General features: G+C 52.6%; 10 non-coding genes across 10 annotated transcripts; all 10 read left to right on the plus strand.

The window, feature by feature from the left end:
* The first annotated feature begins 122 nt into the window (after positions 1–122).
* On the plus strand, positions 123–194 carry TRNAP-AGG (transfer RNA proline (anticodon AGG)). The gene has a single exon. It is a non-coding gene; the product is annotated as a tRNA-Pro (tRNA).
* Positions 195–941: 747 nt separating this feature from the next.
* On the plus strand, positions 942–1,053 carry TRNAL-CAA (transfer RNA leucine (anticodon CAA)). Its single transcript has 2 exons — positions 942–979; positions 1,008–1,053. It is a non-coding gene; the product is annotated as a tRNA-Leu (tRNA).
* Positions 1,054–1,991: 938 nt separating this feature from the next.
* TRNAP-CGG (transfer RNA proline (anticodon CGG)) lies at positions 1,992–2,063 on the plus strand. Its single transcript has one exon. It is a non-coding gene; the product is annotated as a tRNA-Pro (tRNA).
* Positions 2,064–2,950: 887 nt separating this feature from the next.
* TRNAP-AGG (transfer RNA proline (anticodon AGG)) lies at positions 2,951–3,022 on the plus strand. The gene has a single exon. It is a non-coding gene; the product is annotated as a tRNA-Pro (tRNA).
* A 748-nt stretch (positions 3,023–3,770) lies between these two features.
* On the plus strand, positions 3,771–3,882 carry TRNAL-CAA (transfer RNA leucine (anticodon CAA)). The gene is made up of 2 exons: positions 3,771–3,808; positions 3,837–3,882. It is a non-coding gene; the product is annotated as a tRNA-Leu (tRNA).
* Positions 3,883–4,820: 938 nt separating this feature from the next.
* Positions 4,821–4,892, plus strand: TRNAP-CGG (transfer RNA proline (anticodon CGG)). Its single transcript has one exon. It is a non-coding gene; the product is annotated as a tRNA-Pro (tRNA).
* Positions 4,893–5,277: 385 nt separating this feature from the next.
* Positions 5,278–5,350, plus strand: TRNAV-UAC (transfer RNA valine (anticodon UAC)). The gene has a single exon. It is a non-coding gene; the product is annotated as a tRNA-Val (tRNA).
* Positions 5,351–5,779: 429 nt separating this feature from the next.
* On the plus strand, positions 5,780–5,851 carry TRNAP-AGG (transfer RNA proline (anticodon AGG)). The gene has a single exon. It is a non-coding gene; the product is annotated as a tRNA-Pro (tRNA).
* Positions 5,852–6,600: 749 nt separating this feature from the next.
* TRNAL-CAA (transfer RNA leucine (anticodon CAA)) lies at positions 6,601–6,712 on the plus strand. Its single transcript has 2 exons — positions 6,601–6,638; positions 6,667–6,712. It is a non-coding gene; the product is annotated as a tRNA-Leu (tRNA).
* A 937-nt stretch (positions 6,713–7,649) lies between these two features.
* On the plus strand, positions 7,650–7,721 carry TRNAP-CGG (transfer RNA proline (anticodon CGG)). The gene has a single exon. It is a non-coding gene; the product is annotated as a tRNA-Pro (tRNA).
* Positions 7,722–12,073: the final 4,352 nt, after the last annotated feature.

The following is a 12,073-nucleotide window of genomic DNA, read 5'->3' on the forward strand; positions in this document are numbered from 1 at the left end:
AAGACAGCAACCATATTGCAGAAGAGAGCAGCATGTGCAGTTGCTTGCTTTGGGTGAATCATTCACCAACTCGCTGCCAATAACCCCCGGAGCCGGTGCAAAAGGCGACTCTTGTGTGCCTCGGCTCGTTGGTCTAGGGGTATGATTCTCGCTTAGGGTGCGAGAGGTCCCGGGTTCAAATCCCGGACGAGCCCTTTTTTAGAGGTAAGCATACGAATCCTACTCAAAACTGACAATGCCTGACAATTTCTCATTACACTCGGCGCATTGTTGCACAAATTATTTTGAACCTCAGAAGAAAAACGGATATCCATGCTTTTTCTGCCTTCATGCTTAGTCTGTGTGTGTCCCAGGTGATGCTTTCCCAAGCTGTACTTGCTGGCATTTAGGCATCAGATATTTGTCTGTCGATGCCTGCATAAGTACATTTTTAATACGTCTAATTGCAAGCATGTTGGCTGATATCTCTGCAGTTTTCACACTTGCTCCTCGCTTTCTGAGTGGCTGCTGATACAGCAGAATAGAAGTAGAGAGAATCCTTGAGAGGAACCTTGCTCTAACAGTAAAACACAGCAAGTTAATTTCTGTAGTGTAGTGGTCATCACGTTCGCCTAACACGCGAAAGGTCCCCGGTTCGAGACCGGGCAGAAACACTGTGCATGAGCTGCTTCTATGTGCACCCTCTAAAACCTTATTACCTCAATGCAAGCTTAAGAAGAGGCGGTCCATGAACCCAGCGAGCCGTGGGAAACTTCCTTTACTTTTCCAAGACGAAACAAAGTAATCCGCATCCATCAGTGGTCGCTCTTGTGCCTAGCTTTTTTTTTATCATGCCATGTTGTATTGTGGGGCCTTTACACCTGTGACATTGCTGCGAACGCTGTAAGTGCAAACATTGGCAAGTGCAGACAGAAGAGTCAGACCTGTACATAGCCAGGGCTGTCAGGATGGCCGAGTGGTCTAAGGCGCCAGACTCAAGAGAGCTTGATCTTCAGTGCAACTGAGACTTCTGGTCTCCTCATGGAGGCGTGGGTTCAAATCCCACTTCTGACAGGTCTCTTTTACACCCTTAAATCGTCCTGTTTTTTTGCAGTGCATTCCCCACACACCACAATCTTTGCACGGACCTGTAACATATGACGAGAAATCCACCAACGATCAGGCTGGGCCCTCAATCACAATTCCATGTATTCCTGGAAGGGACACCTCAGGCACACCTTCCGTTAAATTTGCACTCCATCACACTAACTGCTGTGCTGGTTTCTCATTAAGCAGTTGATCCCATCTTTGTTGTAAGGCTCTCCTGCCACCTTTTGGGCGGAGAAGGCACTGTCCCTGCAACAACACAGGCAGACATGTTCAACAGGGCTTCCTGGTTATGTGGGAGGAGCAGATTGTCATTGGTCCCCCCTTGCGAATTTTAATTTACATAAGGAAGACAGAGAGGTAGCTGGGAGTAGGCAGTACACACGGACATTGAACTCTATCTTGTGATTTGCAGCCAATTCTAGATTGAGGCAGGAGGAAAGGAGGTGACTTGCCCAACAATGGCCATTCTGGGAATTCAGCCACCCTGGGTCTCCCAGGTGAGTGTTTCAGTCCTGCGAGCCACTCATATAAATCTCGCCTGATCGAGCCTGATCGAGCGCTGAGTGAGCGTGTTTGAATCCAAGAATCAAACACCTCTTTCTTAGGAGCAAGAATTGGCAGGCCCTCCCTTGCTTCTGGGGTGGAAGTTTATGGGGCAAGGGTCCAGGACTTGCAGAGAAGTACAAGTGCCAGAAAGTGCCTGCAGTTCTCATCAGTGCCTTTTTTCTGCTCATTGGCAGCTAGGATATCGGCTGATCCCTTCCTTGCAAGAGTGAAAAAAACAACACCTTGAGAGAAAACATGACTTTGTGTGGCTCACATAGAGAGAGAGCAGCCAAATAGCACTGCTTTGTTTCTGAAAGACGCATCAGAAATTGTTCAAATTGCTGACAGGGGAATCAGGCTCGTTGGTCTAGGGGTATGATTCTCGCTTCGGGTGCGAGAGGTCCCGGGTTCAAATCCCGGACGAGCCCATGTTGTGGAATTATTTTTAGGCTGCTTATTATATAGGACCATTTCTTCTTTTCAATGCTATAAGACGCCGTGTATGGTGAGAAAGTTCCTTTCCCTGCACGCTGTTTCCCAGTTTTGGCGTATAGAATTTCAGTGCCGGACTTCTTTGCAACTGCTTTTCTGGGGTGGACCATCAGTGTAGGAACATTAAATTCAAAGTGTTTTTCTAGCGTGATTTCAGGTTTGGTTTTAAAATCGCCTTTTGGAATAAAAGTGGTCCTCGTTCCTTTCTTCCAAAGAAAGAGATCGGGTAAGGAGGGTCCAACGTTGAGCTTCATGGACATTGTCCCTTGGTCTGTGCTTTCCAGCCCACTACATGCCAAGAAGATTGCTGCAAGAGTATCTGTTTCTGTGGTGTAGTGGTTATCACGTTCGCTTTACACGCGAAAGGTCCCTGGTTCGAGACCGGGCAAAAACAGCAGCTTATTGCTTGCATTTACTCTCTCAACTTATAGGAAAGCTGAGATAATGGAAGCTGTCTATCCCTCACCAGCGTGACGTACTGTGCTCCAGGGGCTTCAGTGACAGCTCAAAAAGAGAAGTGACGATAGTTTGCGCCATTCGTTTGCACGTCCTTTTGTACTGAAGGGTGGGCCTACTTGATGAAAGCAAGGCATGAGAGCAGAAATTGTTTTATTGTCCTCACCGAGAGCTTACACCTAGAGCAGACAAAATGTCTGAAGGATGGAGGTATTTTCATTTCTTGTTCGATGACGGCCATGGAAAAGACAGCAACCATATTGCAGAAGAGAGCAGCATGTGCAGTTGCTTGCTTTGGGTGAATCATTCACCAACTCGCTGCCAATAACCCCCGGAGCCGGTGCAAAAGGTGACTCTTGTGTGCCTCGGCTCGTTGGTCTAGGGGTATGATTCTCGCTTAGGGTGCGAGAGGTCCCGGGTTCAAATCCCGGACGAGCCCTTTTTTAGAGGTAAACATACGAATCCTACTCAAAACTGACAATGCCTGACTATTTCTCATTACACTCGGCGCATTGTTGCACAAATTATTTTGAACCTCAGAAGAAAAACGGATATCCATGCTTTTTCTGCCTTCATGCTTAGTCTGTGTGTGTCCCAGGTGATGCTTTCCCAAGCTGTACTTGTTGGCATTTAGGCATCAGATATTTGTCTGGCGATGCCTGCATAAGTAAATTTTTAATACGTCTAATTGCAAGCATGTTGGCTGATATCTCTGCAGTTTTCACACTTGCTCCTCGCTTTCTGAGTGGCTGCTGATACAGCAGAATAGAAGTAGAGAGAATCCTTGAGAGGAACCTTGCTCTAACAGTAAAACACAGCAAGTTAATTTCTGTAGTGTAGTGGTCATCACGTTCGCCTAACACGCGAAAGGTCCCCGGTTCGAGACCGGGCAGAAACACTGTGCATGAGCTGCTTTTATGTGCACCCTCTAAAACCTTATTATCTCAATGCAAGCTTAAGAAGAGGCGGTCCATGAACCCAGCGAGCCGTGGGAAACTTCCTTTACTTTTCCAAGACGAAACAAAGTAATCCGCATCCATCAGTGGTCGCTCTTGTGCCTAGCTTTTTTTTTTATCATGCCATGTTGTATTGTGGGGCCTTTACACCTGTGACATTGCTGCGAACGCTGTAAGTGCAAACATTGGCAAGTGCAGACAGAAGAGTCAGACCTGTACATAGCCAGGGCTGTCAGGATGGCCGAGTGGTCTAAGGCGCCAGACTCAAGAGAGCTTGATCTTCAGTGCAACTGAGACTTCTGGTCTCCTCATGGAGGCGTGGGTTCAAATCCCACTTCTGACAGGTCTGTTTTACACCCTTAAATCGTCCTGTTTTTTTGCAGTGCATTCCCCACACACCACAATCTTTGCACGGACCTGTAACATATGACGAGAAATCCACCAACGATCAGGCTGGGCCCTCAATCACAATTCCATGTATTCCTGGAAGGGACACCTCAGGCACACCTTCCGTTAAATTTGCACTCCATCACACTAACTGCTGTGCTGGTTTCTCATTAAGCAGTTGATCCCATCTTTGTTGTGAGGCTCTCCTGCCACCTTTTGGGCGGAGAAGGCACTGTCCCTGCAACAACACAGGCAGACATGTTCAACAGGGCTTCCTGGTTATGTGGGAGGAGCAGATTGTCATTGGTCCCCCCTTGCGAATTTTAATTTACATAAGGAAGACAGAGAGGTAGCTGGGAGTAGGCAGTACACACGGACATTGAACGCTATCTTGTGATTTGCAGCCAATTCTAGATTGCGGCAGGAGGAAAGGAGGTGACTTGCCCAACAATGGCCATTCTGGGAATTCAGCCACCCTGGGTCTCCCAGGTGAGTGTTTCAGTCCTGCGAGCCACTCATATAAATCTCGCCTGATCGAGCCTCATTGAGTGCTGAGTGAGCGTGTTTGAATCCAAGAATCAAACACCTCTTTCTTAGGAGCAAGAATTGGCAGGCCCTCCCTTGCTTCTGGGGTGGAAGTTAATGGGGCAAGGGTCCAGGACTTGCAGAGAAGTACAAGTGCCAGAAAGTGCCTGCAGTTCTCATCAGTGCCTTTTTTCTGCTCACTGGCAGCTAGGATATCGGCTGATCCCTTCCTTGCAAGAGTGAAAAAAACAACACCTTGAGAGAAAACATGACTTTGTGTGGCTCACATAGAGAGAGAGCAGCCAAATAGCACTGCTTTGTTTCTGAAAGACGCATCAGAAATTGTTCAAATTGCTGACAGGGGAATCAGGCTCGTTGGTCTAGGGGTATGATTCTCACTTCGGGTGCGAGAGGTCCCGGGTTCAAATCCCGGACGAGCCCATGTTGTGGAATTATTTTTAGGCTGCTTATTATGTAGGACCATTTCTTCTTTTCAATGCTATAAGACGCCGTGTATGGTGAAAAAGTTCCTTTCCCTGCACGCTGTTTCCCAGTTTTGGCGTATAGAATTTCAGTGCCGGACTTCTTTGCAACTGCTTTTCTGGGGTGGACCATCAGTGTAGGAACATTAAATTCAAAGTGTTTTTCTAGCGTGATTTCAGGTATGGTTTTAAAATCGCCTTTTGGAATAAAAGTGGTCCTCGTTGCTTTCTTCCAAAGAAAGAGATCGGGTAAGGAGGGTCCAACGTTGAGCTTCATGGACATTGGCCCTTGGTCTGTGCTTTCCAGCCCACTACATGCCAAGAAGATTGCGGCAAAAGTATCTGTTTCTGTGGTGTAGTGGTTATCACGTTCGCTTTACACGCGAAAGGTCCCTGGTTCGAGACTGGGCAGAAACAGCAGCTTATTGTTTGCATTTACTCTCTCAACTTATAGGAAAGCTGAGATAATGGAAGCTGTCTATCCCTCACCAGCGTGACGTACTGTGCTCCAGGGGCATCAGTGACAGCTCAAAAAGAGAAGTGACGATAGTTTGCGCCATTCGTTTGCACGTCCTTTTGTACTGAAGGGTGGGCCTACTTGATGAAAGCAAGGCATGAGAGCAGAAATTGTTTTATTGTCCTCACCGAGAGCATACACCTAGAGCAAACAAAATGTCTGAAGGATGGAGGTATTTTCATTTCTTGTTCGATGACGGCCATGGAAAAGACAGCAACCATATTGCAGAAGAGAGCAGCATGTGCAGTTGCTTGCTTTGGGTGAATCATTCACCAACTCGCTGCCAATAACCCCCGGAGCCGGTGCAAAAGGCGACTCTTGTGTGCCTCGGCTCGTTGGTCTAGGGGTATGATTCTCGCTTAGGGTGCGAGAGGTCCCGGGTTCAAATCCCGGACGAGCCCTTTTTTAGAGGTAAGCATACGAATCCTACTCAAAACTGACAATGCCTGACAATTTCTCATTACACTCGGCGCATTGTTGCACAAATTATTTTGAACCTCAGAAGAAAAACGGATATCCATGCTTTTTCTGCCTTCATGCTTAGTCTGTGTGTGTCCCAGGTGATGCTTTCCCAAGCTGTACTTGCTGGCATTTAGGCATCAGATATTTGTCTGTCGATGCCTGCATAAGTACATTTTTAATACGTCTAATTGCAAGCATGTTGGCTGATATCTCTGCAGTTTTCACACTTGCTCCTCGCTTTCTGAGTGGCTGCTGATACAGCAGAATAGAAGTAGAGAGAATCCTTGAGAGGAACCTTGCTCTAACAGTAAAACACAGCAAGTTAATTTCTGTAGTGTAGTGGTCATCACGTTCGCCTAACACGCGAAAGGTCCCCGGTTCGAGACCGGGCAGAAACACTGTGCATGAGCTGCTTTTATGTGCACCCTCTAAAACCTTATTATCTCAATGCAAGCTTAAGAAGAGGCGGTCCATGAACCCAGCGAGCCGTGGGAAACTTCCTTTACTTTTCCAAGACGAAACAAAGTAATCCGCATCCATCAGTGGTCGCTCTTGTGCCTAGCTTTTTTTTTTTATCATGCCATGTTGTATTGTGGGGCCTTTACACCTGTGACATTGCTGCGAACGCTGTAAGTGCAAACATTGGCAAGTGCAGACAGAAGAGTCAGACCTGCACATAGCCAGGGCTGTCAGGATGGCCGAGTGGTCTAAGGCGCCAGACTCAAGAGAGCTTGATCTTCAGTGCAACTGAGACTTCTGGTCTCCTCATGGAGGCGTGGGTTCAAATCCCACTTCTGACAGGTCTCTTTTACACCCATAAATCGTCCTGTTTTTTGCAGTGCATTCCCCACACACCACAATCTTTGCACGGACCTGTAACATATGACGAGAAATCCACCAACGATCAGGCTGGGCCCTCAATCACAATTCCATGTATTCCTGGAAGGGACACCTCAGGCACACCTTCCATTAAATTTGCACTCCATCACACTAACTGCTGTGCTGGTTTCTCATTAAGCAGTTGATCCCATCTTTGTTGTGAGGCTCTCCTGCCACCTTTTGGGCGGAGAAGGCACTGTCCCTGCAACAACACAGGCAGACATGTTCAACAGGGCTTCCTGGTTATGTGGGAGGAGCAGATTGTCATTGGTCCCCCCTTGCGAATTTTAATTTACATAAGGAAGACAGAGAGGTAGCTGGGAGTAGGCAGTACACACGGACATTGAACTCTATCTTGTGATTTGCAGCCAATTCTAGATTGAGGCAGGAGGAAAGGAGGTGACTTGCCCAACAATGGCCATTCTGGGAATTCAGCCACCCTGGGTCTCCCAGGTGAGTGTTTCAGTCCTGCGAGCCACTCATATAAATCTCGCCTGATCGAGCCTGATCGAGCGCTGAGTGAGCGTGTTTGAATCCAAGAATCAAACACCTCTTTCTTAGGAGCAAGAATTGGCAGGCCCTCCGTTGCTTCTGGGGTGGAAGTTTATGGGGCAAGGGTCCAGGACTTGCAGAGAAGTACAAGTGCCAGAAAGTGCCTGCAGTTCTCATCAGTGCCTTTTTTCTGCTCACTGGCAGCTAGGATATCGGCTGATCCCTTCCTTGCAAGAGTGAAAAAAACAACACCTTGAGAGAAAACATGACTTTGTGTGGCTCACATAGAGAGAGAGCAGCCAAATAGCACTGCTTTTTTTCTGAAAGACGCATCAGAAATTGTTCAAATTGCTGACAGGGGAATCAGGCTCGTTGGTCTAGGGGTATGATTCTCGCTTCGGGTGCGAGAGGTCCCGGGTTCAAATCCCGGACGAGCCCATGTTGTGGAATTATTTTTAGGCTGCTTATTATATAGGACCATTTCTTCTTTTCAATGCTATAAGACGCCGTGTATGGTGAGAAAGTTCCTTTCCCTGCACGCTGTTTCCCAGTTTTGGCGTATAGAATTTCAGTGCCGGACTTCTTTGCAACTGCTTTTCTGGGGTGGACCATCAGTGTAGGAACATTAAATTCAAAGTGTTTTTCTAGCGTGATTTCAGGTTTGGTTTTAAAATCGCCTTTTTTGCCGGCGTGGCCAAGATGGCGGGGTGAGCGGACGCTTCCTCCCGTAGCTCCTCCGGCCCGGCCAAGCTAAAGCCTTTTTGTTATGCTTTTCTCCCCCCGCTGAGGCTCGGCGCGGGAGAGGAGCGTGGCGGAACATCAGGGGCACACATCGGTGCTGTTTTGGTCCGGATCGCCCCGGGGGAACCCCCCCAAAAAGTTCGTCTGAGATCAGGGGACGACGGCGGTGAGCCCGAGGGGCGGAGCGTATGGGAGAGCTGTCCGGGCGCCTCGGTTGGGCCTGGTGCTGAAAGCTGCGGTCTGGAGGGGATCTGGCCCGCCGCTCGACGGTGACTGAAGGAGCCTGGCGGGAAGGGGCCCGACGGTGTGGAGGGCTTGGGACGGGTGCCCCGGCACTCGGACTGGTGACGGCGACACCTGGCACTGCGGAGGCCCTGACCCCTAGCCGAGGTACGGCGGACTCCTTGTTGGGGTCGGATCATCTGGCCCCCTGTGCGTGACTAACGGGGGCCGGTGGTGGAACTTATTTCACGGTGGGGCACCTCGGAGGCCCCGGGGGTGTCGCCGGGCCTAGTCGGTGTGGCTTGCTCCGCCCGGCCGCCATTTTGTCCCCGAAGGAGCAGTGGTGGCGACCTCCGCTGAGCCCTGGATGCTGGCTGCACACGACCTCCCGATATTGCTGTCTTGACTACCGGAGGGATGAGCTGTTGGGACCCCCTCGCTGCGGCCCCCTTGGTTGTCTCACGCTAGCTCTTGCGGCTGACGGTGACCGGGCTCGGCCGCCATTTTGTCACCTGTGACGCAGCGACCTCACTTGTGGGGGATCCCCCGGCCCGAGTGCTTGCCGGCGGCTGAGCATCTCTGGGACGCCTGGATCGGGGCCCGACTGCGGAGCTGACGATGGCTGGGAAAGGAGGCCCGAAGAAAGGGGACCGTACTCTGCCGGACATGCTTGGCAGGGCCCAGCACTTGCGGGACAGGACACAGCCCTCGCCGGGGCCCTCCCGGGCTCCGGCGGATGTGACTGGAGGGGAGCCACCCGTCACGAGGGCCTTCATGGAGGAACTGTTTAGCTCCCTCAGGGAGGACTTCCAGACACTGAAGCGGGAGGTGGCCAGCGAGGTCCGAGAAGTGCGCAGAGAGGTGGAGGGCCTAGGTGAGCGTGTGGAGGCGGTGGAGACGGAGGGCCAACAGCGAGCGGAGGAGATAGTCCACCTCCAGCAGGACGTTCTTCGCCTCCGGGAACAGTGTGTGGAGCTCCAGGCCCACTCTGAGGACCTCGAGAACAGATCTCGGAGGAACAACATCCGAGTGCGTGGCGTGCCGACTGCGGATGAGGGGTCCGATCTGGGGGGCTATCTGCGGGCCCTGTTCCGAGAAATCCTGGGGGAGGCCGCGGACTTTCCCATCAGCATCGACAGGGCGCATAGGGTTGGCCGCCAGCGCCAGCCATCGGCACCCCCGCCGGACATTCTGGCCTTCCTGCCCGACTTTCCACTAAAGGAGCGTATCATGGCTGAAGCCCGCAGGAAACAGCCCCTGACCTTTCGGGATCGGCCGGTGGCGCTGTACCAGGACCTCTCTGCCATCACTCTACAGAAACGCAGGTCCTTTAGGATTGCCACTGACTTTTTGCGCGAGCATGAGACGCCGTACTCTTGGGGTCACCCCTTCCGCTTGATTTTTCGGTGGAACGGGGTATTGCATCAGCTACGCTCCTTGCAAGACATTTGTGGTGTCCTGGGGCTCACGGCAGCGGAGGAAGAGGGAGCTACGCCGTCGTGGAGGTCCTCGGAGGGACGGAATCGGCGGAGGTCATCGAGGCGGCGCTCAGCGACCAGTGCAGGGCGCCCGGACTCCCCTACCATTAGGGCGGACATGGCAGACGCCCTGAGGGCGGCGGCCGGGGACTCGATCGGCTCCTCTAGCGTGGCCTTGACGGCCTAACATACACTCCGGGGGGAGATGTCTTTAGCTTCTTAAACATGCTTGGCACGGGGCGGGGGGGTTGGGGGGGAGCGGGCGGAGGTGAGTGGCTGGACGTCCACTTTGCTATTTTCTGCGGACTTGCCCGTTTTGGGGCTTGACTGAGACTATGGGGTGTTTGAGTTTGGGGATGGCTAGTTGCCAAGGTTGTGTTTTGGGTGGGGGAGGGGGTTGTTTTGGGGTTGGGAAGGTCCCGTCCGATGTTGTCTTTGCCCGCTTTGTCTTGGCTTGTCCCGCGCTGCGGCCCCGCGCGCCCCACCCGCTGATTCCCTACCCATTGCATGGCGCTCCCGATCCCTGCGAGGAATGCCGGGCCTAAAGGTAGTGACCCTTAATGTTCAGGGTCTGAATAACCCGGTGAAGCGCAGGGCGATCCTGTCGTTGCTGGAGGGGACGCAGGCGGACATTTGCCTTTTGCAGGAGACACACTTACTGCCCCGAGACTGCCACAGGATGCGCTCTGCTAAGTTCCCCACCCAGTTCTTTTCCTCGGCAGCGAACAAGACGGCAGGGGTAGCCATTCTCCTAGCGAGCTCCTTTCGGGGGGAGGTGTTGCATAAGTGTGCTGAACAGAAGGGGAGGCTCCTTGCGTATCGCATGAGCCTGGGAGGCATAGCATTTACGGTTGGCTCCGTTTATAGCCCAAACGAGCACCAGGAGCGCTTCCTAGACTCCGCGCTGGTGGATGTCACTGCTTCCCCGGACCGACACGTTATCTTGGGCGGAGACCTCAACATTGTCTTTGACTCTGGGATGGACAGATCGGCGCAGCGCTTCCCGCAGACGGGGGAACTGTCCCAGGCTGGGAAGGCCCGAATTGCGGACATGGACTTGCATGATCTCTGGCGCTCCCTGCACCCCACGGATAGGGACTACTCTTTCTTCTCGCACGCACACCGCACTTACTCACGGCTGGACTACCTCCTGGTGAGTGGACCGATGCGTGCCGCTGCCACGGCGGCGGACATCGGGGTCCTGACCCTGTCTGACCACTCTCCAGTTATCGGCGTTTTCCAGTGGCCGGCGGCCTCCCCCTCTCGGGGGGTGTGGCGCCTCCGGGACACACTTCTACACAAAAAATCGGTGGTGCAACGCATCGGGGAGGTCATACAGGACTATCTCACTCACAATAGCAACACTGACACCTCGCAGGCGACACAGTGGGCGGCATTGAAGGCCGTCCTACGGGGGGAATTCATCTCTATCTCTGCAGCCGAGAATAAGGAGCGACAACTGAAGAGGGATGAGTTGACGGCTCAAGTTCGGGAGCTTGAGCAGGTCCACCGCCGTACGGGAGCGCCGAGGGTCTGGAGGCAGTTGAAGGCAGCGAGGAAGCTCCTCTCGGCTCTGGATCTTGATAGGGCGGAGTACGCCGCCTTACGTCTGAAACATGCCTACTACACTGGGGGGGACAGATGTGGCAAGCTCCTAGCACACCGGCTCCGGGTCGCGCAACAGCGCAGCGTCGTGAAAGAATTGGTGGGCGCGGACGGGGGGGTTGTCTCCGGGGACGCGGAGGTAGCGGAGTCTTTCCGCGGCTTCTACGAGGCGCTGTATGCTGAGGAGCCCTCCCCGCCACGGGAGACCGATAGCTATTTGGAGTCGGTGACCCTCCCGGTACTGGACCCGGCTCAGGCTGACCACCTGGAGCGGGACATCCATGTGGAGGAAGTGATTTCAGCTATTGCGCGGCTGAAACATGGCAAGGCCCCGGGCCCGGACGGGTTCACGTCGCTATTCTACAAGACTTTTTGCACGGCCGTGGCCCCTGTCCTTACGCGGCTGTTTAACTCTTTCTCCGCACCGGGAGCCATCCCTCCGGATCTCCTAAGGGCGACGGTCGCGGTAATCCCGAAGCCTGGGAAGGACCGGGCCCTTTGCGGCTCATACCGGCCCATCTCTCTCCTAAATGTCGACCTCAAGTTGTACACGGGGATTCTCGCAGCCAGGCTGGGTCCACACCTCCCCGACCTGGTGGAGGCGGACCAGGCTGGTTTTGTGCCCGGTAGACAGACGGTTGACAACACCAAGAGGGTGACACATGTTCTGGAGAAGGCCTCAAGGATCTCGGGGGAGCGGATGTTGTTGTCCGTTGATGCAGAGAAGGCCTTCGACAGAGTTCA

The sequence above is a fragment of the Triturus cristatus genome, chromosome 10, assembly GCF_964204655.1.
Source record: "Triturus cristatus chromosome 10, aTriCri1.1, whole genome shotgun sequence".
Lineage (NCBI taxonomy): Eukaryota > Metazoa > Chordata > Amphibia > Caudata > Salamandridae > Triturus > Triturus cristatus.